Genomic DNA, 27,348 nt, shown 5'->3' with positions numbered 1-27,348 from the left:
CTCTGTATAAGAGGCAGCAGTGAGGGGGGCATACAACTGGTCTGTGAGGAAACCTGGTTTTTAAAGTGGCTCCCCTCGCAGACCAGCTCCTGCTGGGCTCCCTGGGAGTGGGGCTGGAGTGCACTGGCTGCCAGCCCCGCCCTTGGGAACTATAGAGTAGTCAAGTAACTGATAAGAATTCATGAGGCTAATCAACTATTCAATTAACCAATATTTAACATCCTTACAGTATATATTGTGAAAGACATCAAATCAAAGGCTTGGGTGGTGGTCGTGGTTGGCATCAAAACAGATGTGATAATTCCAAAAATATAAACTGAGCCTTCTGATCAACTGAATTGGATATGTCCAGTTAAATAAAAATAGAACTAGAAGTAATTCAAAGTCCTAAATATTTAACTAATGGGACAAAAAAGTTACATGGCAGTATTTTCAGATTTAGATTTTAAATGTGTATGTGCATAATGTTTTTGTGCTCTGACATACTTAATTGTATGTTCTTTGAATTGTATATCTCTATTGCAGCTAAAGTTAATAACATGTAGTTCAAATTTCAGACTTGTGTGCATCCCTACTATGAGACAATATGAAGTTATGTGTGTTAGTATAATTTTTTATTTTCGCAGAGTATTATGCAGATGTGTGCTACTCAGCTCATATTCTTTCTTGCTGCACTCTGGCTTATGAAGTAACATGGATCAAATGATCAGAGAAAATTTTCAGATTTATGTTTATTTATAGTCAGAAAAGTAACTATGTAAAAATGACCTCTTGTTTCACCTTTAAGTTCCATTACTGACTTGTAGACAGCATGTGCTCAGTTTACCAACCAGAATGGACAAGATTTGAGTCATACTGTGGATGGGACTGCACTACGTAAACTTACATTGCTTGTAGTTAAGATGTTGTATTAAAGCTAATTCAACAGTAACGATCACGACTTCTCAGAGTGATGAAGGGAGGCGCTTTGTCTCTAGAATCTTATTAGACACTAATGTAGTATCTGAACAGGGTGCCTGGTATGCTGTAGTCCTTTCCTGTCTTTACTGAGTTTAGATGCTGCTGTTGAACTATTTGGACTGATACAAAAGGCTGTTGGTGAGCTGTGGTTTCTTAAGAGTTAATTTGGTTTATAAAGTCCCTTTATACTGATCCAGAAATACATCCCATATTTTGGTGTTTGAAGTAGGAAAGTGTTTTTCTTCAAAAATGTATAACTTTTTGTAAAGAATTATTCATTTAATTGTCCAAGAAGTCTAAGGCCTAAATGCTCAAAAAGATCTAGGTGTCTAAGTCCAAGTTTTCTGACCACTGTGATGTATAAAATTCCCATGGAAGCCTGTAGGCATCTAAGTTTACTTGGCACTCAAGATTTTACAGTAGACGTTCCCTAGGAACTTTGAAGTGTCTGTCTTTAACAGAGCTGGGCAATAATTTTCAGAGGGGGGGCCACTTCAAGAATTTGGTAGGTGATTGGGGTAGCACTTTTCTGTGGTATTAATGAAGGGCAGCAGCAGCTGTGACCACGTTTGGGTATTGAAAGGAGCTGTTGACAGAGGACTGCAGTGGGAGCGGGGTTCTGACCTCGGCAGTGGTAATGGAGGAGGGGCAGAGTCAGACAGCGTTTGGGCGCAGGAGGGGGTTGTGACTTGGGACAAGAGTGGGGGTGATGTCAAGTGCAGGCAATAGGTGGCTTCTGCCTGATGGCCCAGCAGAACACTCAGGCCACAGGCTCTCTGCCTGCCATGACCCCACATGCCACTCAGGGTCCAGCTGCAGGGATCAGTGTGTATCTGTGTTGTGTGCCCCGTAGGAGAGGAGGCAGCAGGTGTCCACATGTTGCATACACTTGCAAGGATTGCCCTTGCAGTTCCCATTGGCCAATTTCCAGTCCATGGGAGATTGTGAGGATGGTGGGTTCAGGGTACATAGGTTTCCTTTCCCCCAAGAGACGTGCTGCACAGAGACATACATGCTGGCCCCAGCAGCTGGCCATTTTGAGCAGTGTGTGGGGGCGTGGCAGGCAAGGAGCCTGCCTGAGGGTCCTGCTAAGCTGTGGCAGGCTGCATTCAAATGTTTGGTGGGCCATATCTGGCCTGTGAGATGGATTTTGCCCACCTATGCTATAGTCTTTTTCATGTGTGTGTTCTCATGTATACAGAGTGTGAAATAGAGAGAAGCTTCCAGAAATAGAGTGCACAAATGGCACATTAGGAGAAGGGGAGAAATATTCAAAACATAATTCATACTGTTACTTAATGCTGCCCTGTCATTTTAATATATGGAACATGCACAAGAAGCAAGTTAATTGTCATATCTGAAAAATAACAGTCTCGTGTATAATGCTTACTAAACATTGCCGGGGAATTGCTAAACGGAGCCTGACAAAATCCATTGTTTTCCTAGGTTGGATGGGTAATAATATAAGATGTGTGTTGGGTTATGAGTATTTAACATGTTGCAACAAGAGATACTTTGCTGGAATACAGGATTCTAAAACCTCTGTGCATATTATTTTTGGTGACAGCCCTGCATTTCAGTGAACTGTATTAGCAGGCTTCTCTGTCCCCTCCCCTTTTCATCTGTATAATTTAACTGGAAAATGGCTTTTTTAGGTGTATGTAAACTAAATTTTAAAGAGTTTTATGTTAGAGTTACTTTACTGACTGATGTGCAAAAAAATTAGGATAACGCTGTGTAGGTACAAATCATAAAATGCATCTGTTCTTGCTTCTCAGATGAAGAAACAATACATTAGTCTTGAAAAAAATACTGTGCCTATATGGTACAAAACAGTTTGTTATATTGCATCAAAACTGCTTTATCAAAGCCTATAGTAATTGAAACAAAATACAGGACTATGTAGCACTTTAAAGACTAACAAGATGGTTTATTAGATGATGAGCTTTCGTGGGCCAGACCCACTTCCTCAGATCAAATAGTGGAAGAAAATAGTCACAACCATATATACCAAAGGATACAATTTAAAAAAATGAACACACATGAAAAGGACAAATCACATTACAGAACAGAAGGGGGATTTGGGGGGGGGGGGGGAAGGAAGGTGAATGCCAGTGAGTTAATGATATTAGAGGTGGGGAAGGGGAAATGTCTGTGAGTTAACTCACAGACATTTCCCCTTCCCCACCTCTAATATCATTAACTCACTGGCATTCACCTTCCTTTCCCCCCCCCCAAATCCCCCTTCTGTTCTGTAATGTGATTTGTCCTTTTCATGTGTGTTCATTTTTTTAAATTGTATCCTTTGGTATATATGGTTGTGACTATTTTCTTCCACTATTTGATCTGAGGAAGTGGGTCTGGCCCACGAAAGCTCATCATCTAATAAACCATCTTGTTAGTCTTTAAAGTGCTACATAGTCCTGTATTTTGTTTCAGCTACACCAGACTAACACGGCTACATCTCTATCACTATAGTAATTGAGAGCTTGACAATTAGGGCAATCTACTCGCCCTTGGTGAGTAGATTTTAGCCCGGCACAGCGCCACAGCGCAATCAGCACATTGTGGTCTGCGCATGTGCAGTGTGCCAAACTGTGGCTGGCGAGCAGGGCTCGCAGCCACTTGTCAAGCCCTGGTCATTACATATTTGCTGTTACCTATTTGCATAGCTTTTACATAGTATGTTGTCATATCCACAAAGTTATAGTAAGGTTTCAGTGGTGGTTTCACTGTATGCTCCATTTCTTTTCTGTAGGGATTTAGAACTAAACTATTCTAATTTGCATTGGTCTAAAAATGAGTGTTTTTTTCTTTGTAAATGCCTTATTTGCTATCTTTAAAGCACTAAATAAAAATTACAGAACAAGTTGATAGCCAGTTTAGATTTAACATACACTGGTTCATTTTGCTATGAACATTTTTTAAATTTCTAAAACTGCTCAGTTCTAGTCACATTTTATACAGCTGCTCTTCATACTGTAACTGGTAACAAAGTCTGTCTATCATCAGTTTTTCCTGTGGGACGACATCACATCTCTCTGGTGTCCCACAGGTTCCACCCTGTCACAGCCTTCCTGCCCCAGACACTGTCCAGGGACCGGTAAAGCTGCTTTGCAGCCTGGCCTGGGTAGATTTTGCCTCCTGCAGGAGGGCCAGGGGGTGGCGGCTGGCTCCTCACTGCACTTGGGGTCCCCAGTGGTCTGGAACCCAGCAGGTAACCGCTGCCTCCAGCTGTCTCGGGTGAGGGGCAGGAGCACTTGGGCCACTGCCTGCCTGACACTCCACCCTCGACTTCTTCCCTCCTCACCCCACCACCACAGGATTAACGTGCCAACACCAGCTTCCTGTGGGGGAGGGTGTGAAAGGAGAAAGCCATGAGACTCTGTGCTGGAGGGAGATTGGAGAGGAGGGGAGAGGCCAGAGAGTGGGGTGGGGGAGCAGAGGGGCCAGAGCTGCAATCTGGGTCTGTCTGTGACTGGGGAGGAGGTTTGGGGAGCGGGGAGGCTGGGATTGGTTGTGACCAAAGAGGGAGCTGGGGGACCCGAGGGAAGCCAAGAGGCCAGGACTGGCTGTAGCTGTCAGGGAGCTACAGCCAATCCCCCTCCTACCCCCACACTCCTGTGTTCCCAGTGTGCACACTGGCAGGGCAGCAGCGCTGGGACTCGCAGCCCTCCAGGAGTAGTGCTGGGGAGGGGGGAAGCAGAGTTATTTCCCTGCCTGGCCCAGCCCTTTGCTGGGGCTCCCCCCTCACCTGCAGGCTGCTACTCTGCAGCTGGGGTAGGCAGAGCCCAGGGCTGCTTGGGACTGGTTCCTGCCTAGCCAGGTGCAGCAGGGTGCTGGGGAAGAGGTTCCTCACTCCCATACATACCCCGCAGGGAGCAGCATGGCACAGCCTGAGCCCTGGAACCCCATGGAGGTGGCAGCAGCTTGTGACAGGCTTCCCAGCTCAGATGTGCAGTGCTGCTCCAGCCCTGCCCACTACAGAGCAGGGAGCAGAGCCTGTAGTGAGAGAGGGGTGTGTGTGTGTGTCCGTGTCCATGTCCCTTAGCTCCTGGGAGTTGCATGCCGAGGCTGGGCAGGGGCAGTCACAGGGACATGGAGCTCAGTGTGGGGTCACGCTGCCCAATCTGCTTGCCAGGCTGTCCCGGTCCCTATGCACTCATGCCTCCCCCACTTTCCCTTCCAGCAAGAAGCTGGAGCTAGTTCTCCAGCCATTGCTGGGGAAGGCAGGAGGTTGAGCTCCCACCATGGGTGCCACTTAAAATTGGCTCATGTGCCACTTAAAATTGGCGCATGTGCCGTAGGTTACCAACTCCTGATCTATCCCACGTGTAGCTCATTCTGAAATACAGGGTGAGCTCTCTTACATGCAAAATTATTAGACACTATAAAACCTAACCTCATTTAAAGTGCAGTAATATACTAGGTAACCATCAACTTCATTATAAACTTGAAACTTTTCAGTTGGTACACAATGCAATGACCTTGCTATGCTCAGATATTGTAGCTTCTGGTTTTAAGATAAGAATAATGAAATTTAATGGTCATCTTGCGGGATGTGACAGTATAACTGTCAATCACAAATATAGTTTTCAATAACATGAGAATAGCTAGGTTGTAGTGTATGTTTCAATGAAAAATGACATGATGAAGTAAATGTTAAATAACTTTTAGATCACTCAATACAGGACTAGGTAGCACTTTAAAGACTAACAAGATGGTTTATTAGATGATGGGCTTTCGTGGGCCAGACCCACTTCCTCAGATCAAATAGTGGAAGAAAATTGTCACAACCATATATACCAAAGGATACAATTAAAAAAATGAACACATATGAAAAGGACAAATCAAATATCAGAACAGAAGCGGGATGTGGGGGGAGGGGAGGAAGGTAAATGTCTGTGAGCTAATGCTATTAGAGGTGATAATTGGGGAAGCTATCTTTGTAATGGGTAAGAAAACTAGATCCTTTGTTCAGAGTAGTGATAGAAATGTAGCCATGTTAGTCTGGTGTAGCTGAAACAAAATACAGGACTATGTAGCACTTTAAAGACTAACAAGATGGTTTATTAGCTGATGAGCTTTCGTGGGCCAGACCCACTTCCTCAGATCAAATAGTGGAAGAAAATAGTCACAACCACTTTGTTCAGACTCAAGTGTAAAGTGTTGAATTTTAGCATGAATAACAGTTCAGAGGATTCTCTTTCAAGTGCAGCCTTAAAAGGCTTTTGAAGCAGGATGCAGGTAATTAAGTCGTTGAGACAGTGTCCTTTCTGGTTGAAATGGCAAGAAACTGTTTTTTCTTTAGTCTTGGATTAAGGGATGTGGAGTGTGAAAGGGGCTCTGAGCTGCTCTTGGGGCAGGCAGTTGGGATATAGGAAGGGTTCTAGGTGCAGGTTCTGGTATGGTATTTGGATGCACGGGCTTGGGAGTGGGTTCATGGCAGAGGTTTGGGATTCTGCTCCAGCTGTGAACTACTTACCTGAGGTGGTTCCTGGGTGGTGGTGCAGTGGGGCTAAGGCAGGCTCGCGCTGGCCCTGGCCCTGGCCCACTGCCTAAAGCAGCCAGCAAACTCCATCCCAAGTCCTGTTGTGCCTCCTCTCTGCTCTGTGGAGAAAGGATAGAGTAGGAAGGGGCACTTTGACATCAGTGCCCTTCCTCTCCTTGCCCTTCCCTGCCCAGAAAGCACGAAGCTCCCCAGGTTAAGGGGCAGCTCCAAGGCAAAGGGCAGAAGATGCACATCAGTTGGGGGAAGAGGCAGCTGAAGTGCTGGAACTTGATAGCCTCTTGGCCAAACCAGTCAGGATCAGCCGTCAGAGGCTCCAAGATCTACTAGTAGATCCCGATCTACTGATTGGTAAGCACTGCTGTAGGATTTATCAGAAACTGTATTCTGCACTAGTAGTTCTTTCAGAAACCATATTTCATTTTCTCTTTTAGACTGGTTATGTGTTCACATTCTAACATATAGTCTCCTTGCTCAGAATTGAAAGGCAGAGTGGTATTACAACCGAAACCAGTCACTTAACCTCACGCATACCACCAAAGTTGCTGTGCCCAATAATTTGATATATATGGGTTATTTTTTTCCTCTGGTGAGGTTTCTTGTTCTTTTCTGTGATCAATGGATTAGATGTTCCATAGAATGCACCCTCTGCCTAAAACAGGATTTATAAACCTGCTTTCCCACCAAGAAAGGACAACACTTTTATCAAAATCTATGTCTTTTTTTATACCCAGACTTGCAACACAGCAGCCTGGAAGTCAACTTAAATCAATCTTTGGACTACGTGACTGTTTTCCTCTTTCAGTCCACCTATCAACCACCTATTTCTTCCTGGTGATCAATGGTGACAGACTGGATGGGGCATAGTCACAGAAATAGACAGTCATCTATTGAATTATTTTAAACTATAACTAGTGAAGCATGAATGTTGCTAAATCTGTATATTCGTTCTTGAATGGCCCATATCAGTAATGTTGTGAATATGCTGAAATTGGGAATGGTTAAACAGTCATTGAAAATTGGTTAATTTAAGTATCTGTGCTCTTAAGCTTTTAACTTGTTTTAGATAAGGGGTTATCGCCTGAACACCATTTATGAACAAAAGTCACCAAAGCCTCAAATTTAATCTAAAATTATCTAGAGTTAATTGTAAGCAATGTAAGTGTTTTCAAGCTTTTTTCATGGTTTGGATCACTATTTTAATACATCTTTAATCTCATAACAGCTATATGTGAATTGCAGTAGTTAAATAGAAAATGAATATATACAACACATTTAATACTTAAGTTGTCTTAATGTGACTGAGCAGTTGAACATTTCTAAACAGTTCACTTTTGAGATCTTAAAAAGTTACAGAAGAAATCTTATGAAAAACATTTTTATAAGTTACCCTCAGTCTATCCTGTCCAGTCCATGTGGGTTGTTTAGATGTTCACCGGGGTTTCTGTTGCGGATTAGTCAAACTGTATCCATACATAAGAACATCAATTACTGCAAGATTCCTCTGAAAAAGCATGGATCCTGCTGGCTAGTGTTTAGTTCCAACAGGTTTTCCAAAATGATTTGAGGTTGCCATAGTCATTAATCTCACAATCACTTTACAAAATAAAAATTTGCCTTAAAAATCTAAATTTTTATATTAATCTATAAAATCATTAATGCAGGTAAATTGTACTTTTTCTTTATAGGGTCTTTCAAGAAGAGACTTCTGTATGTGGTCTCTGTAGAACATTTGGGGGTAATATGCTGTTGAAGACTGCGTATAGTCAAGTGATAAGGCTGATTGGAGTATTTACTGAGATGCCCCATCTGAAGGGCTTCGTTTTCTGTAACAGCCAAATGTAATTAAATGTTTTTGATCGAGCATCTTGCTTAGCAGTATTGTGAATTATTTTACCCCATTTTTGTCTGTCTCATAGTTTCTGTGATTAGTGAAGGTTGATTTAGCATAAAGCAGAATTACAAAGGTATTTAATTAGGAGACAATTTACTCCTGATGCTTATTCTTATGTGACCACATTGTCAATCACCCCTCTAATTGGTGAGTCTGTTCATATGAATAAAGCAGCAGTCAGTATTGTCAAAGGAGTGGTTAAAACACCAGATGACTGCATACACAACCAGTTGATATGAAAGGCTTCAGTTGAATTTAAGAAATGATCTGCTTGGATAAAGCTCTTCACCTGACTACTAGTGATTATCTACTAAGTAGTCTGGGTAGAAGTATCAATTTTGAAACTTGCTTTTGGATAGGGCTATAGTGTGTGCTTTTACATTTGAATACCTCATAAATATTTCCCAAGAGCAATTTATTTTTCTAATTATCTTGAACAGCCTCTGCTTTACATAGTGCTTTAAGCAGTTTTCAATAAATCAATTCAATCATGCAGCTGTTGTTTGAAACTTTTCCTTAAGTTACTGTAATTCTTAATAGAGATCCAGAAATGCTCACTAATTAGTAACTTAATCATTCCTTGTACAATATGCATCACAAAATGGGTTATTTATTCTCAGAACTTCACATGAAAACTAGGCCAGTGTTTCTCAACCAGTAGTAGGAATACCCTTAGGGACACTCGAGAGAAATCTGCGGGGGGGGGGGGGGTACGTCAGCACAACTGAAATTTGGAGAAAACTGAGTTTTTGTTTTAAGTTTTACAGTGCATTATTATTTTTATACTTTTTACATAAAAATTTTCATCGCCCTCCCAGTTACAATTAAGTTGTTTAAACAAATGTGTTGCAATGATAGAAAAAATTGCATGTGTCTGAAAATTGTAGATACAGGGGTACTTATTTTATTTTATTTTTTTTTTTTTTGAGAAAGAGGTACTTTATAAAAAAAGGTTGAGAAACACTGAACTAGGCAATAGGAACTTGATAATGTACACTTTTTCTTCTGCTTTGGGACTAGTTTATTTCTCTTGCATGATACATAAGGCAGTGTGCACATGTACAGGGAAGATGTATCTGTGCACTCAGTTTTTACATGCTTCTCATAACCTTACAAAATTATCATTTTAAGCTAAAACTTGTCATGCTTGATCTTGGATGTATGTTTTGAAGGAGAATTAAAACTAAAAAACTGGCTGTAGCAATTATAAAAGGAAATGAAAATGTTTCAACTTTAAAAGGAATTTAAGACTACTTTTATATGCTGATAGTTCAAAAGGCTGAATTTGAAAATTACAAATTACACAAGTAACTAGAACTTCCTGTGTATGAAACCTGAATAAATTTTTAAAATTGCAGCTGTAAACAATTGTAACATGGGTTTGTTAGTTACTTTGTGAATATAGTAAGTGGTAGAGTAAAAAAACTATGGAGTTATGAAGAGATCATCACAGATGGCATCTTACTTTTCTCTTTAAAAAAATTTGAGGATAAAAAGCATAATGTACTATTGTTAATATGCTATGAGAGATGGAGCATAGTTTGGAATTGCAAAATTAAATGTTCAAATAATGTGATCTTGTTCAACAATTACAGTAAAGGATAACAGCTGTGAAGCAGGGTTAAATGGGAAATCTCCAGATTAGAATAAGTAAAAGGTTGCTTTATATGCTTTTAAACACTTCATATTTAGCTTCAATATTAATTATAAAATAAAGCAATTTTTTAAAATAAATTTTCTTTTCCAGAAGTTGATTTACAATGATTACTGATCCTGCTGGTCAACTGAAAAGTATTCTCTGCTTGAGTATGTGCTAAGGACAAGTAAGTGGCTACTTTCAAATCCTGGCTATATACAGCTTGAAAAGCTATTCCTTCTTCTCACCTCATTTAAAACTATGAAATTGAAGCGTAAAACAAGGACCATAAAATTGTATTCACAAAGCTTTACCACTTGACAGCTGCCAGAAAGTGTTTGTTCCAAGTCCAGTTTTCTGTAGAACAGAGGTGGGAAAAAGTTTTCGCCTGCAGGCCATATCAGGATATAGAAATTTGTATAGAGAGCCATGAATGTTTATAACTGAGGTTGGGTTGTAAAAGTGGCTGCTGAGAGTGTGGACAGAAATTAGGAGTTTAGGGTATGGGAGTGGACTCCAGGCTGGGACAAAGAGTTGCAGGGGTAGGAGAAGAGGGTGTGTGTGTGTATGTGTGTGTTTAGAGAGAATGAGGGTGGTGGCTGGAGATGAGGGTCATGGGAGGGGCCAGGGATGTGGAGTTTGGGGTTCAGGAGTGTGCTCTGGGCTGGGACTGAAAGGCTTAGAGAGCAGGAGGAGGATCAGGGCTAGGGCAGACATTTGCGGTACAGGGCACTTAACCTCCTCAAGAAGCTGCTAGAATTAGCATCATGTCCCCCATCTGGCCAGCTCCTGTGAGGAGACATGGCCACGGGGCTTTGTGTGCTGCCCCTCTGCCCACAGGTGCTGCCACTGTAACACTCATTGGCCATAGTACCCATCCAATTGGAGCTGCGGGGGCAATGCTTGGGGCAAGGGCAGCATAGGAGCCAAAAGGGGAACTTGCCTCTGCTTCTGGGAGCTACAGTACACATGGCAAACCAGTGAGCTCACTCCATTTTGGGATCACAAGGGCCAGATTCAACCTGCAGGCTGTAGTCCCCCCCCCCTGCTTTGGGAGGGGGAAGAGAGAGACAGAGAGGGAGTGGGGGGAGAGGTTCTTAAACTGAAATCTTACAATGTAGATCTTAATGAGCTAGTCTGAGTTATCATAGCTTTTTAAAGAGGCGAGTTTAATATTTTTTAATCTAAAATTAAAAATAAGATGCTCCCTCTAGAGACTGGGTGAAAATTGTCCATTTGATTCTTCGTGATTGGCCATAACCGAAATGGTATTGAAGAAGGCACTACAGCCTTGTTGTACCTTCTTTACTCCGAATTTGTTAAATGTCTGAACAGTCTACTTACTATAACACTACAAATCCATATTTCTAATGAAGTGTTTATAGATGGATTAAAATTTTAAAATTAATATTAAAGTGGCAATTGTGTGTGTACAAATAACCACTTTCCTTCACACGTTAAACCTACATAAAGCCATTTACAATTCTTTGGTTTTAAAATGTTTTAAGGGTGTCTTTTTAATGTAGCTATTGTCAGTTGCATGATTATAAAATGAGTAAATAAAGCTGAAACTATCAAGCTCATCACTTTTGAACTCCTGCTAGTTGAAAAATACCATGTTGCAACCTTTTAATTTTTGTGTAGTCATACTAGGGGGTGGAGGAGGTTCTTTTAATTGTATAGTAAATGTACTATGCACCAAGTTAGGGAAAATTATCTTGTATGTCTTAGATTTAAGAAACCTTTCATTAAATATATTACTAAAAACAGTGAGCCAAAAGAATGTTCAAAGTGTGTGGTTCTCTGAAAAATGTCCCTCTGAAGGCAATGAAGTTGTGCAAGTGCAGTTGAGGGAAGAATGGTTAGCACTACTCAAGCATGTGCCAGAAAGAAACTCTCTCATTTCAGCTCATAGGTTGAGTTTACAGGACTGGCTGGCCATTGCAAACTTTATTTTATTGGTAAACGGAGGAAATTTTGACTTGTATCAAAATACACACAATTGGAATTCACTGCCATTTTTTCAGATTCACTTTTCCAAGTAGTGCTGCTCTTCAGCAAATGAATTTCCAGTGGTCTGTGTGGAGTGTTTTATGTTTTTCTTTAATAAAAACAAAACAAAACAGAAAAACCGCCCAAACCCTGTTGTAATTACATCTTCATATTTGGTGGGTAAACATCATTACTGCTATGTTTTTTAAATTAATGATTTTTGCATTCATAACTTGTTGAATAATTGGCACTTTTGCTGAAGTCTCTTATACTTTGAAGACTAGTACAGGGCAGCTATTAAGAGTTTGTATGGTACATCCTTACAGAGCAGAAAGCAGCCTCAGCAGGCTTGCTTGGTTACGAAGCTGCAGAGCTTTCTTAGGCATTACATGTTTTCCCAAGCTGCCTTAAGTGTGATGCTAATAGAGGTTGAAGTTCTTTAGTCTGGCACCTTCAGAACTGGCCAGTGCTGAACCAGAGAATTTGCCCTACCATGGGAGGTCAATATTGTTTAGTAGCATTAACAACTCGTCCACTGCTTACTGGGCTTAGAAGACATTTGGGGTAAATTAGAGCTAAATAACAGCATACAACGCTGAGAGCCAGTTTTAGTGGCTGTAAACAAACTTTATGGGACCGTGAAGAACTTAGCCATGATAAGTTAACATCTGGCTAATAAAATGCTGCACCATGGATGTTGCTGCACCAGGGTGTACTGGATTAGAGAGGTTCAACTTGTATTGGTAGGGGAAGGAAAAAATCATATACCGGGGAATGTTGGTTTTAAATATGGAAAAATTACCACAAGCTTTATGGATCCCAAATAAGTGATTAGATATATTATAATAGGGAGTTGGGGAACTCTGTTTGCACAAATTCTGCTTTTTTTCCTCTCCCCTCCCCCCAAGTATTTAAGGAAAAAAATGCTCCTTTTTAACACTGCCTGAATAGAAATAGTGTTATGTTCTCTAATCCTTTTCTTTTTAGGTTTTTCAGAGAACTTCCTATATCGGGGTGGCAATAATTGTTAACCGGGGGCCACTTGCAGAAATTTTTGAAGTCGCCCTGGGTCACCCCAGAAGGGGTGAGGCTGCAGATGGAAGGGGTGGGGTCAGAAGACTTTGGTGTTTCCCCACTCATACACCCTGATTGGTCTGGGGGCAGCAGAACCCATGGGGTACGTCTAAACTACATGGCTCTGTTGACGGAGCCATGTAGATTTGTTGTTTTGGCAAAGTCAAATGAAGCCGCGATTTAAATGAAGTCTCTTTCAGAGACTTCATTTAAATTTACATGGCTGCCGTGCTGAGCCGACAAACAGCTGATCAGCTGTTTGTCTGCTCAGCGCGCTAGTCTGGACGCTCCCCTGCCGACATCAAAGCCCTTTGTCGGCAGCCCCGGTAAACCTCATCCCACGAGGAATAACGGGGCTGCCGACAAAGGGCTTTGATGTCGGCAGGGGAGCGTCCAGACTAGCGCGCTGAGCAGACAAACAGCTGATCAGCTGTTTGTCGGCTCAGCGCGGCAGCCATGTAAATTTAAATGAAGCCGCGATCATTTAAATCGCGGCTTCATTTGACTTTGCCTACGTGTCTAATCTACATGCCTCTGACGACAGAGGCATGTAGTCTAGACACAGCCATGAAGTCTTTGCCCCCCGAGAGAACCACCAGCAATTCTGAACAGCTACAGTTCCTTCTAGGTGCCTGCGCCCTTGGCGGTGGAAGGAGACTTCTTTCGCTTTCCACCCCAACCCTTTCTCATTGATCTGTGGGTAAAGGGGGAGGGGGAGCATGTGAGGTCTCTGACTTCCTGCCTCTGTCCTGCAAGGGACTGCCATGCTTAGAGTCAACTGCCAGGTGAGCAGCAGTTGACTCTAAGCGCCATGTGTCCGCTGCAGGGCAGGTGGAGACTTTTCATGCTCCTCCCACCGCTAGCCAATCAGGACTTGGGGGCGCCGGAAGCATGTGAAGTCTCCTTCCGCCCTGTGAAGAGTGTGTGCCGCTTCTAAGCACCACACACTCCTTGCAGGGTTTGAGAACACTTTGCACTCTTCCCCTCATCCCCAGGCTGTGATCTGCCTGGGGGTGGGGGAGCAGTAGGGCCTCAACCAGCTGGATCTGGCCTGCGGAGGCCCTTTTGCCCTCCCCTGTCCTATATGCTACTTTGAGTAATAATGAAATGCTAAATTCAATCCTTCGACTGTCAAATTGTATCACTACGAAATTTAAAATTTTGTAACCAGGCTACGTTCAGCAATTTAAAATATTTCAATCTGTTTCGTGAGCTTGGTTAAGAAACGCGCACTATGATTCTGACATGTTTGCTGTACCCACATCCTTCCTGAACTATCCTCAACCTTTCATCTTATTTTAAGAACTTCCTCTCTCTTTCCATAGTTGCTTCTAGCACTGCAGCAGCATGCCTCTGCCTTGGAATGCAATTACTGTGAAAACAGCACCAATCTTACTCTGTGTCTGTGTCACCTGCAGAATGACACTTAATTCTTTCATAGTTCTGTAGATCTAGAACCTTGTGACTATGAAGTGTGACCTTGAGAGAATGCAAACTGTAGATTTTTTTATGTGATCATACTGTTTTTTATAAAGCACTTTTAAAAATTTAAAACTATTTAATTCAGATGAACAGAAATAGCTTCCTAGCACGTTCTTTGATTCTGTGCTGCTTAGCTGAAGTATATGCTACTCATGCAAGTGCTTTATGATATTCTGCCATCTAGTGGCAATTGGACAACTCATTTGTTTTTCTTGGGCACATATAAGTAATCACTGTTTTAAATGTATTATATTTTTAAAATGTATCATAAACCAACATCTGGTTGAAAGAATGAGATATCTCATGTTTGCTTTTCCACAGTTGTTAAACATTGGAGTTTGGTATGTCAAATAGGTAGCTACAAACTGTTTTGAATCTGAATTTGGAGCATAAATGTTCTTCTTCGAGAGATGTCCCTGTGGTTGCTCCACAATAGGGACCACTGAGCCATCGAACAGAGTTATTAGAGCAGTGTCCCTGGGGCCATGCATGTGCACGTCTGCAGCCGTGCACACCTAGGTGGCAGGCATTGAGCATGCGTGAACCCCGCACCCTTCAGTTCCTTCTCTATCACCTCCATCCGGAAAAGATCAGCAGCGCTCCCCATCTTGTTCATGTTTAGATACTAATCTCCTTTAAAACCAAGTTTTTTCTCCCTAGTTGATCTGTTAGAATCATAGAACACTAGAACTGGAAGGAAAAAACAGGACTATGTAGCACTTAAAAGACTAACAAGATGGTTCATTAGGTGATGAGCTTTCGTGGGCGAGACCCACTTCCTCGTCTACATTTCTATCACTAGAACTGGAAGGGACCTTGAGAGGTCATTGAGTCCAGTTCCCTGTCCTCACAGCAAGACCCAGTACCATCAGACCATCCCTGATAGATGTTTACCTAAACTGCTCTTAAATATCTCCAGAGATGGAGATTCCACAACCTCCCTGGGCAATTTATTCCAATGTTTAACCACCCTGACAGGAAGTTTTTCCTAATGTCCAGACTAAACCTCCCTTGCTGCAATTTAAGACCATTGCTTCTTGTCCTATTCTCAGAGGCCAAGGAGAACATTTTTTCTCCCTCTTCCTTGTGACATCCTTTTAGATACCTGAAAACCTCTATCATGTCCCCTCTCGGTCTTCTCCTTTCCAAACTATTTCTCGCTTATCCACAACACTCATTATCCTATCAAATGAAGGAATGCCCAACATTCTTTCTCAGACTTATTGAAACAAAGAAGTCATTAAGCACCTTTGCCATTTCCAAATTTCCGGTTACTGTTTCGCCCTCCTCACTGAGCAATAGGCCTACCCTGTCCTTGGTCTTCCACTTTCTAATATATTTATGGAAAGTCTTTTTGTTACCCTTTCTGTCTCTAGCTAGTTTGAGCTTGTTTTGTGCCTTTGCCTTTCTAATCTTGCCCTTGCATACCTTATTATTCGCTTATATTCATCATTTGTAATTTATCCTAGTTTCCACTTTTTATATGACTCCTTTTTATATCATGCAAGATCTTCTGGTTAAGCCAAAGTGGTCTTTTGCCATACTTTCTATCTTCCCTACACAGCGGCATAATTTGCTTTTTGGCCCTTAATAATGTCCTTTGAAAAACTACCTGCTCTCTTCAGTTATTTTTCCCTTTAGTCTTTCTTCCTATGGGACCTTACCTACCAGCTCTCTGAGTTTACTAAAATCTGTCTTCCTGATATCCATTGTCTCTATTTTGCTTTTCTCCCTTCTACCATTCCTTAGAATCATGAACTCTGTGATTTCATGATCACTTTCACCCAACCTGCCTTCCACTTTCAAATTCTCAACCACCTTTTCCCTATTTGTTGAGATCAAATCTAGAATAGCTTCCCCCAGTAGCTTTTTCAACTTTCTGAAATAAAAAGTTGTGTCTGATGCAGTCCAAGATCTTATTGGATAGTCTGTGCCCTTCTGTGTTAGTTTCCCATCAGATGTCTGGATAGTTGAAGTCCCCCATCACCACCAAATCCTGCGCTTAGGATGATTTTGTTAGTTGTTTAAAAAAAGCGTTATCCACCTCTTCTACCTGGGTAGGTGGTCTGTAGTAGACCCATAGCATGACATCACTCTTGGTTTTGTTGGTAGCTTAGTTTAGGGTTTAAAAAAAACCACACCTAGAATACAATAGTTTTTTCTCCCAGTTTGTTCCCTCCCTGCAGTTAGATGTTCAGCACCATGCCCGGCTCACTGTGTTTTAAACGCTGCTCTACCTGCCAAGATTCTATCCCTGTCTCAGACAGGGATGCACAATGCGTCCATTGCTTTGTACAAGCACGTGCTTGTCAAAAATGCCCACATTGTGCAAAACTGAAATCGCAGGTATGATGGGACAAATGTTCATCTCAAGTTAATTCTGCTTGAAAAATCTCTCAGACCTGCCTCAGACCTGGGTCAGCAGCCCAAGGAGCAGAAACATTCTTGCCTCAGGAGACGATGGCACTAGAGTGGCAGTCTCCCGTACGGCCGGTTCTGAGTTGGGCAGCGACACCATGCCTAAGTGCTTATGACTAGCACAGCTAGCAAAGCGGGATGCTTAAAACCCTGTTCTGAGCCATCAGGCTGTAAGTTGCCTGCTTCATCAGCTGCAACAATATCCAGGACTGAATCAACCTTGCCAACACAGCATGAGAGTTCGGCGCCTACCATGTCACCCAGCACCAATTTCTCCACCACAGAGGCACCTAGTTCATCTAGTCTGCTCAGCACTAAGGCATAATACGATGCCTTAAATAGTACCAGTGCTTATTATTATGGCACCATCAATGCCAGCTCAGCAAAATACACAACATAGAGACTTATTGGTCTCTTCCATGTTAAATTCACCATTTTTTGGTCCTGATCATTCTCCCGTTATGTTAACATCACAGATGACATTATCTCAAGAAAGGTTTTCATCCGAATCTGAAGATTACCTTTATGTGGGGTTCTCTCCAGAAAGCCCCCACACTGAATAGTCTATTTACGCTTCCAGGTCATGTTCTAATTATGCAAACATGCCTCCACGGTATGGCAATCCCTGGGTACCTCCACCTATGCCATATCTGCATTGGCAATATTTGAATAACTGGCAACCTCGCCAAAAACACCACCATGGCCAGAAACGACTTCTAGTGCAATATTTCCCTTCACTACGCTCCCCACCTACGAAGCAAGCACAGCAAGAGGACCCACCCAACCAAGTTGCGGATGTACTCTTGGAGTCAAACGAACCCTCTTCAGCAGAGGAAGCAGCTGTGCCTCCACCTTCAGCTATCTCAGATGACCTTGCACATTTTAAAGACCTCTTTAAACGTGTGGGTGCTGAATTTAAACATCCCCCTCTAGGAGGTCACCGAAAACCAACATGAATTAAAGGACATATTATGCTCAATAATACTCTCTAAAATAGCACTACCAATTAATCCAGCAGTAACAGAACCTGCAAAGATGGTGGGCAAACCCTGGGATCAACCACTTGTACCTCCAAGAGAGCAGACAAGAAGTACTATGTTTTGCCCAAGGGCTGAGTTTCTTTTCACTCACCCACTACCTAACTCTCTCATAGTGGAAGTTGCATAACAGAAAACCAAGCAGCAACAATTCTGGCCTACCTCATTGGACTTGTGATAGCAAGAGACTTGATTCATTTGGATGTAAAGTTTACATATCTCCCACCTTACAATTTCGTTTTTCTAATTATGTTGCTTTATTATGTAAATATGGCTAGAGAAATTACACCAAACACAATGACTTTATTTTGGACATTCCTGAGGGAAAGACTGCATTTCAAAGCACTGATATCGGAGGGTCACATGGTTGCCAGACCAACCTTTCAGGCTGGGTTAGATGCTGCTGATACGGCTGCATGATCTACAGAAACAGCAGTAGCTGTGAGAAGGGCTTCATGATTTAACTCCACTCCCTTTCTGAGAGAAATCCAATTTATGGTAGAAGATCTTCCATTTGACTGCCAGAACCAGTTTGCAGCAAATACCAGCAAAATTCTGCATTCCATTAAGGATTCCAGAGCAATGTTTCGCTCTCTAGGGATCCACAACCTAGCACCTAGAAGGAGACAATACTGGTGTCAGCCATACTCTAGACCTTGATACCTTCCTTATACTCAATACAAGACCAACATCGGCAGAAGCAGAAACCAACAATAATGCCCTCCCTCTACCAACTCGCAGCAATCCAATAAGTAAATTTGAGCAGCAGGTGGAGGGTCATGAGAGCCCCTCGTCTATTCCTAGTGTTGTGAGGTGAGAATATTCTCCAAAAGATTATTTCCCGAGAATTTTTGAGAATTTTCTAATTTTTCATTTCCTCTTGAAATAATATATTGTATTTAACGTTCAGGGTGTTCTAAAAGTTGAAGAGCTTTCTTGATCATTCAAGATAGTTTGAGAACATTATAGAACGTTCCAGAATGTTATGGAACTTTCTAGAACATCCATGAGTCAGGAATTCTGACTGTTACGGAACTTTCTGGAAGCCTCACAAAAAGTATATAAAGAGGCAATAACACATTTATTCTCTTTTGTGAAAGGTGTAATTGTGTTTTCATCAATATGAAAAGAAGAACTAAGCCTAAAAGTGATGTGTAGGATTATTTCCTTCATAAAACAGTTAAAGACAAAGTGTTATATGAATGTAAGTACTGCAAGACTGAATACATCAGAAATGTGACAAGGATTTATATCCCCACCGTCCACATCTAGTTCAGCCAACGTGTCTCACTCTGTAAGTCGCTACTTTGATTCTATGAATTAAACTGAAAACAAAGTTTTGGATTAATTTTTTGCACAAGCTATATTCTCATCGGGATCACCTCTTTCACTGGTTGAAAACGAAGATTGGATTACTTTCATGCAAGAATTAAGACCATCTTACAAGATGCCATCCAGGTACACGCTTTCTAACAAACTTTTGGAAGCTGAATATCAATGTGTTGATGCTCTTATAAAAACAAAAATTGCTGAAGCCTCTTCTTTTGCATTGCAGTGTGATGCTTGGAGCAGCATAAGAAATGAATCTGTTATAAATTTTATTATATCAACACCCCAACAAGTGTCTTACAAGACAGTGGCAACCGACGTTGAACGCCATACTGCTGAGTATATGGTATTCTGTATGGAAGAAATAATGACAGAAATAGGCACTGAAAAATGTGTTGCCATTGTCACTGATAATGCTGAAGCAATGGTTGAAATCCTTATCAATGCTCAACGAAAAATACGATCACATTGCTATGCACGCTTGTGCTGCTCATACACTAAATTTGTTAATTGGTGACATCAGTAACTTAAAATCTGTTCAAGAAACTGAACTACCAGTAAAACTATTGCTCATCAGTTGGTCATCCCACCTCCTATATGCGTTTCCCTCCATACCTCTGAACAGGATAGTCCACAAGGCAAGGAGAGACAAAGCACATCTAATTCTCATAGCTTCATCATGGCCTATCAACTATCATTTCCTTTTTCTAATGAGGATGTCCCACATGCCACCGATCCACTTCCCACACAGCCAGGATCTACTTCTTCCCCCAGGACTTCTCGCCACCCATCCTAACTGCAACTCGTTATACCTGAAGGTGTGGCTCTTAGATGGTTCTCTGAGCTAGAACTGATTAGTTCACAACAAGTACAAATAATCTTTCTACACAGCAGGGTGCAGAGCACCCATAAGACTTACCTTAAAAAATTGAAGTTTCTCTTCGTGATGCGTACACTACCAGGTAATACCCTCAACATTCTCCTTACCTGTCACCTGGATTGTCTTCTGCATCTTAAAGAAGCAGGCCTTGTAATAAGTTCCATTAAAGTGTATCTCACTGCCATTACTTCTTTCCACCTTAAGATAGATGACTCATCCACTCACTAAGAGATTTTTGAAGGGCCTTCAAGCACGTTATCCTGATATATCACCCCACCAGCACAACTATGGGATCTCCATCTTGTACTGAACACTTTAACTCGGCCACCTTTAGAGCCAGTGGCCACCACCTCTCTTGTGCATTTATCCATGAAGACCATCTTTCTCTTAGTCATTACTTTGGCGAGTTGGGTGGGAGAGATCACATCCTTGAGGGCGGATCCCCCATACGCCACCTTTTTTTAAAGACCAGGTCACTCTACATACCCACCCCAAATTCCTCTTTACAGTACACTCATGTTCTTTGAGACAAGTATCCCTGTGGGTGCTCCACAACCCCCTTTTTTGTCCCCTCTGCTTCAGAATTCTGGTTTCTTCAGTGGCATCATTCTGGGGTAGAGAAGGTACGGGGGGGGGGGCGGGAGCGGGGCGGCGCAAGGCTCTCGCAAGCATGATGCCTGCCATCTAGGAGGGCACGGCTGCAGACATGCAAATATGTGGCCCCAGGAACACTGCTCTAAAATCTCTGATCAGTGGTTCAGCGACGGCACATCAACCTAATGTGGAACACTCACGGGGATGCTTGTCTCAAAGAACGTCAGTTATTGTCAAAGTGAGTAACCGCCTCTTCTTGTAGCATTGAGACGGAGGACAAAAGTTTTCTTCCCACCTACCTCTAATTTGGAAAATTCTGGAAAAAGAATAATTGGAGATAACCTTTCTGGCTCTGAATTGGGTCTGTCATCTTTGATTGTAGTAAATAATGAGCTCTGCTGTGTCATATTTCTGGTGGACTAGATCTTCTGTCATTTACAATCCTGTCCTTCAGCCTGGAACACTTTGGCCACATTGAAACAGAACAGATCTGTAACCAAAGATGGATTTTTTTTTCAGTGAGGTTATTGTTTGTATCAAATAGCGGAATGTGGTTGATGTCTCTCTCTTATCAGATTTAGAACTTTCTTCACTTCTTTGAGAAAGAAAGAGGTGAATATGTAATTCATCTTGGTTCACCATTCTTGGAATTTCATACAATTGTTTCATCCAAGTTGTGTCCTGATCTTGTTGGAGCAGAAACAGCATTGAGTTCTGAATTTTTTACCTACCTTCATGGTTATAAAAACCTTATGTTTGTCAATTTTGAAGTTTTATAACCAATTAGTCCATAAGGGTATGTCTACACTAGCCCCCTAGTTTGAACTAGGGAGGCTAATGTAGGCATTCGAAATTGCAAATGAAGCCCGGGATTTAAATATCCCAAGCTTTATTTGCATGTTCCCGTCTGGTCGCCATTTTGAATTCCACTAGCCCGAAGTACCTTCCCGCGCTACATGAGGCAGTGAAACGGTAATTCGAACTAAGTCCTTAGTTCGAATTAACTGTTACTCCTCCTGGAATGGGGTGTAACAGTTATTTCGAACTAAGGACTTACTTCGAATTACCATTTCACTGCCGTGTGTAGCCGTGGGCGGTTACTTCGGGTTAGTGGAATTTCAAAATGGCGACCTGCTGGGAACATGCAAATAAAGCCTGGGATATTTAAATTTTCAGATGAGCTTGAGTGTTTTGCCCATGAAAGCTCAGAATACTATGAATATTTTTATTAGTCTCTAAGGTGCCACAGGATTACTTATTTTTAAAGTTACAGATTAACAAGGCTACCGCTCTGAGTTTTGGTGGTGGTGGTGGTGGTTGTTTTTTTGTAGTTATCCCTTCTCCCATCCTTCTTACATCTCTCCTCAGGAAGTGTCATTAGATTTTGTTGGTTTTATGTCCTTTATTCCTTTTCTTTGAAAGTCTCTCATTGGAAAGGCAGTGGGGAAATTTACTTCTATTCTGGTATTGATTGAGAGATCTTTTGCCCTCCTTGTTGCTTTGATGTAGAGCCATAATGCTGACGATTGACTGTTTTGGGGCAGGATAAGAAAAGGAAACAGCATTACCAGGAAGCAGTTTTCAGTTCAGTAACAAATAAAGACTTGGGGTGAAATGCTTGGATCCATTCAAGTCATTGTAAATTTTCATTCATAGGGTTCCTGTATTTGAAGAGCGTAGTCAAAACAAATAAGATTAATGAACAACGCATTGGTTCTTATGGTCTGTAGTACTTAAATAGAACTCTCAGAAGTTTCAACTGTAACAGGGCTCATGCAAGTGCTCTAAAAATAGCTGTTTAGATGGCACTATGAAGCGGTGCTCAGATTCTGAAACTGGGTTGTATGTGAACTATAACTTTAAAGCATTGTCTCTTTTTAGAGTGCAAGCACAAACCCCACTACCCTGAGTCTGTCAACACAGGCTGGCAGGCTCACTTCCTTGGGTTGTGAAGACATGTCCTTATAGGGATGTTAAAAAGCATTTATTTAGGTAAACATTTAACAGCTGAAATTGTCAGTGGTTACATATTTACACATAGGGGAGGCATCTCCATGGGAGCTGGTGCGCATGGAGAGCTGGCTTTTAAGCCAGGTCCCCATGCATACTGGCTCCCGTGGAGCTGCCTGTCCCCCCTCACCCGGCACTGCTGCCTCTCCTATGGTATTATCCAGACCATACTGTGTGGTCATGAACTACTATACTGATTGTATTTTGATAGCCGGTGTATGATGATGCTCTGAGAACTCAAAAGAGACTACACTTCGTTATGCTACAGAAGTGATTCAGTCATAGAAGCTTTAAATCAGAGAAATCTGAGGCGCACAAAACTGCAGAGATTGAAACGGTCTTTTGCAAAAGTTAGTGAAATGACACCACTTCTTTAAGCAGACTTTGGTTTGACCTTTGCTGGAAGAGAAATATGCCAGAGAGTAGAGCCAATCCAAAGAAAGTAATAGCTCTTGACATGTTGAGGTAGATGTTTTTATTTGCCCTCGAAGCCAGAAGTAGGATCCCATGAAAGCAACTTTGGTTGCAATACAAAACATGAAATATTGGTTTTAATAGTTCAAGACCTGTTAAATGGTACTTGAATAAAATAATTGAATTAGAGGTCTGACGTTGCAGGATAAAATTTGAAAGAGACACAAAGATTTCACTGTGCTGTTTCCATTAAATCACCCCATTTTAGTGCTTCTCTCCTCCACCCTCTGACTCTTTCCATTTAAAAGTTTCCTTTGCAGAGCAGAAATGTGAGAATACCCAAAGGATGCACAGAAACCTGTTGTTGGTGGATAGAAATTAACTATTAAACATTTGGTTTGATCATATATGCTAATTCTCTTTGAAGTGACTGTGCAAATATGCATTCCACTGCTGGTGTTCATGTGCTCAGTGCATTTGAGTCAGACTTTAACCTGCAGTTCCACTACTAGGTGATACGTGTGCCCCCAGTGCTGTCAAACAAAGTTATAAAAGGGATGTGGTGGCTCCCTCCTCTCATGGCCAGTGGTGAAAGTTGAAGTTGCCTGTAGTGTTTGCTTTGGATAGCCAGAGTTCAGACCTTTAGTGCATGTAGCTCATATATAGTTATAGTTATGATTTAGTTTGAGTAGATTTAGCTGTGCATTCCATGTGGGTGTGTGTTTTTCAGTACCCAGGGGTAGCACTCATGTCTTATGACCATATCTCTTCCCTTGGATGTATGATGGTAGCATGACACTAATCCCCCTCAGTTCCTTCTCCCTACCCCTGGCTAGAGTCAGAGCTCTGTGTGGTGTCATCACATCACACTTCTGCTCTGTTTTCTGAGAACTTTCTAGTATATCATAGCAGTAATACTTTAGGTTTGGTATGTATTAGTAGAATTAATTGGATGCCCTGTGTGGTGTCTTCACCAGGATTCAAGCATTGTCCATTGATATGGCAGCCATCCCCAAGAGCAGTCCTTACACAAGGTGATTCTTGTGTCTTAGGGACACATTAAGGAGAGGTGCTATGTGTGAAAGTCCTTCCCCAACAGGATTCAGGTGGAAAGAGACTTGGGATTGGAGCAGGTCTTGAGGGTACTTTTGGCACCAAAGCCCCCTGATCAGCAGCTGACAGACTTTGGACATCCAGCAAGTGATGCCATCCTGTGCTTGGACTCTAGGTGGTGTTCACCCTTCTCTGGTGTAATGATCAATAGGTCCCTGTGGGGGGTTTCAGGGTGCGATCACCCCCTCTTGGTCCGAGAGGGGGGGTCAGCGAACCCTCATGCCCCCTCCTAGGGCTTGTTCAGTCCCTGGGGCCCCAATGGGGGGACCCCCGACAATGGGTGCGATCACCTCCTCCCGGTAGGAAGGGGTGGTCAGCGAACCCGACAATAGTTATCCGCCTCTGCAGGACGGGGCAGCAGGCCCCAGGTTCAGAGTTTCCACTCGTTGAGGTTCCGCCTGATGGCGTTCTTTCACTAAGGTCGTGGGTAGGGGGATGTTTCCTTCGTGGAGGGAGGGGGACCCGGCCCCACCCTCTCTCCGGGTCCCAGTCCGGGGCCCTAAGCGACGGGGCTCGCTAGCGCCCCGACGCGGTGGACGAGGGGGGTTAATCCCTCCTCAACTCGTCCACCCAAGGTCGCCAAAAGCGCCCTGCCCCGGACTCCTTCCTCCCTCCGGGCGGTGCCCGCCAATCGTGCCCGCCGCCTTCGCACCTACTCTGGTTCGGGGTCCTGCGGTGCCTCGCCTCCGGATGCAGTCTCTGGAGAGCTCTCTGGGGTGCCGTTCCGCTTCCGGCCGTCCCACTCCCGCTGTGTGCGACGCAGTGGGGTGCACCCCCCGTCTGCCGTGGGGCTGAGGGACCGCCAGGGGCAGTGGCTGTCCCGAAGACCTCGGGACCAGCGCCGGGCCGGCAGCCGCGGGGTATGCTGCCCGGGCTCCGTCCTGCCTCTGGTTCGGCTCCGGTGCTCCTGCCAGGAGCCTGCCTCCCTCTCCGCCGGCGGCCGGCCCTTTTGAGCCGGCCCGCCGCGGTAGCCTCTCCCTGGGGCCCCGCCCCTTCCGGGCACGCCGCCGCGCAGCGCCCCGCCGCCCCCGCCGTCCGGGGACACGGGGAAGGAGCTAAAACGGCGCAACCGGCGCAGGCGCGGGGGAAGTGCCCGCGCCCGCGCTGGGGGAATGCCGGAGAGCCGGTTCCCAGGCGTCAGCCTCCTGGGGATCGGGGCTCCGGCCGCCCCGCCCCCCGACCAGTGACAGGCTGTCACAGTCCCATAAAATGAGTCTGGATCAATCAAGGTCTTGGAGTGACTCCTCTTCCTCGTCTAGGAATTCTGACTGCCAACATTCTTTCTCTGGCATGTTGGATGGCGCAGGTCTGTCCAATCACTGTTCAGTGCCCCTCATTGAGAGCAATGAGGGCCCATACTGTCAACTCCGGTATCCCTGTGGGGGCTCTGCTCAGTTATTTGATGCATCCTGCCACCAGCAATCTGAGATTTTTAGCCTAGCAGTGCTTTCCAGTGTTGCGCATGTGCAGCACTGTCTCACGCAGTTTTCCCCCCATTAGCTGCGCGTGCAGCATGAGTCACCCTCAATTCCTTTTCTACCATCCTCAGCAGAAAACAGTTTCCAGCAGTGCTCTCCTCAGCTGGGGGAAAAAAAAAGATAGAAATAGTTTAGTAGTTTATTTAGTATACCGTTAGTAGTGTGTGCCAGTTACTGTTAAAAAAACAAAAAAGTTAATCCCCCGTTTTCCTCCCCTCATTTTGTTTCCCGCTCCAAGTTCTTCATCCCAGGCAGCATTATTCCTGGCTCCCCTGGCTTTCAAAAAATTGCGACTCTTACAATGATTCAATGCCCACCTTAGATGGGCACACGTAGTGTATAAAGTGCTTAGGCAATGGCCACGTGGTGCAGAAGTGCCCACATTGTCAAAGTATGACTGACAAGGTTAGGAAGGGACCAGGGGATGAAGCTCAAACTTGCTCTGGCAGAAATCTCTTAAATCTCCAGAAGCCAAGAATGCAGCCCCCTCGGAACCTGTAACACCAAGAAGAAGGGCTTATTGCCCATATGGGCTTCCCATAAGTCCTGGGCCCCTCTGCAACTATTCTAACATGCACTTCAGCAAAATCTCCCCTACAGAAGGTTCAATACTCTCCATTTCACCCGCCACCCTCATCATCAGCGATGACTCAGATTGGTTCAGCAGAGGAGGACAATGACATACCTCAGTCAGACTCAGCTAGTGTCCTTTCAAGCAATCCTCGTCTCCACAGACAAAGTGGTGTTTCCGTCGCCATCTTCTCCAGCAGATGACCTGCAACCATTTCAGGAGTTATTCAAAAGGGTAGTGCAGTCACAAGACATACCCTTACAAGAGATGCAGGAAAACCAGCACAACTTATTAACAATTTTGCAGCCTTCCACATCTTCTAAGATTGCACTACCAGTAAATGAGGCCATCCTGGAGCTCTCAGAAGCCAAATGGCAAACACTGTTCTCTATTTCACCCACCAACCGTAGAGTTGACAGAAGATATTTTGTCCCACCGAACGACATGGATTTTCTGTTTTCTCATCCGCAGCCAAACTGTTTGGTTGTTGGATTCTGTCTGCCACCGATCTAGACAACTACATTATAAGTCAACTCATGTACCAGTATAGTGTGGCCCTGAATCCAGGCAAACGCTCTGCAGGGGACACATTCACCATACCACGGACAGCTCCTCTTCCATACGTATTCCCTCTGATTCCCCTGATATCCAGGGTAATCTACAGGACCCAAGAGGACTGAACAAAGGTCATCCTAATAACACTATATTGGCCAAGACAACATTAGTTTCCGTACCTCCATTACCTGTCAATTGCCAAACCCATTCAACTCCCTGTCACTCCTTAGTCATTAACTCAACACAGTGGGCAAACGTCACCCAAACCCTCAGAATCTGAGGCTTACCGCTTGGCTTCTCTTTGGTTCCAGAATGATGAACTTACCTGCTCCCAGAGCGTAAAACAGATCCTCAGCAGTCAATGCCCTTCCACAAGGTACTCCTATCAAAACAAATGGAAGA

At 43.4% G+C, this 27,348-nt stretch overlaps 1 protein-coding gene across 9 annotated transcripts in view; it reads left to right on the top strand.

The window, feature by feature from the left end:
- The window catches only part of NCOA3 (nuclear receptor coactivator 3), a 191,549-nt gene that overhangs the window by 112,761 nt on the left and 51,440 nt on the right, over positions 1 to 27,348 (top strand). For 6 of the 9 annotated variants that reach the window (XM_075901554.2, XM_075901553.2, XM_075901555.2 and 3 more), the window contains one exon: positions 10,111 to 10,186. The exons of the other annotated variants lie outside the window; for them this stretch is intronic. The gene's annotated coding sequence lies outside the window, so the exon portion shown is untranslated. The remainder of the gene's footprint in view (positions 1 to 10,110; positions 10,187 to 27,348) is intronic. 9 annotated transcript variants of the gene reach the window in all.

The sequence above is a fragment of the Pelodiscus sinensis genome, chromosome 17 (assembly GCF_052426305.1).
Source record: "Pelodiscus sinensis isolate ZL-2025 chromosome 17, ASM5242630v1, whole genome shotgun sequence".
Taxonomy (NCBI): domain Eukaryota; kingdom Metazoa; phylum Chordata; order Testudines; family Trionychidae; genus Pelodiscus; species Pelodiscus sinensis.
This window is presented reverse-complemented; position numbering and strand designations above follow the sequence as displayed.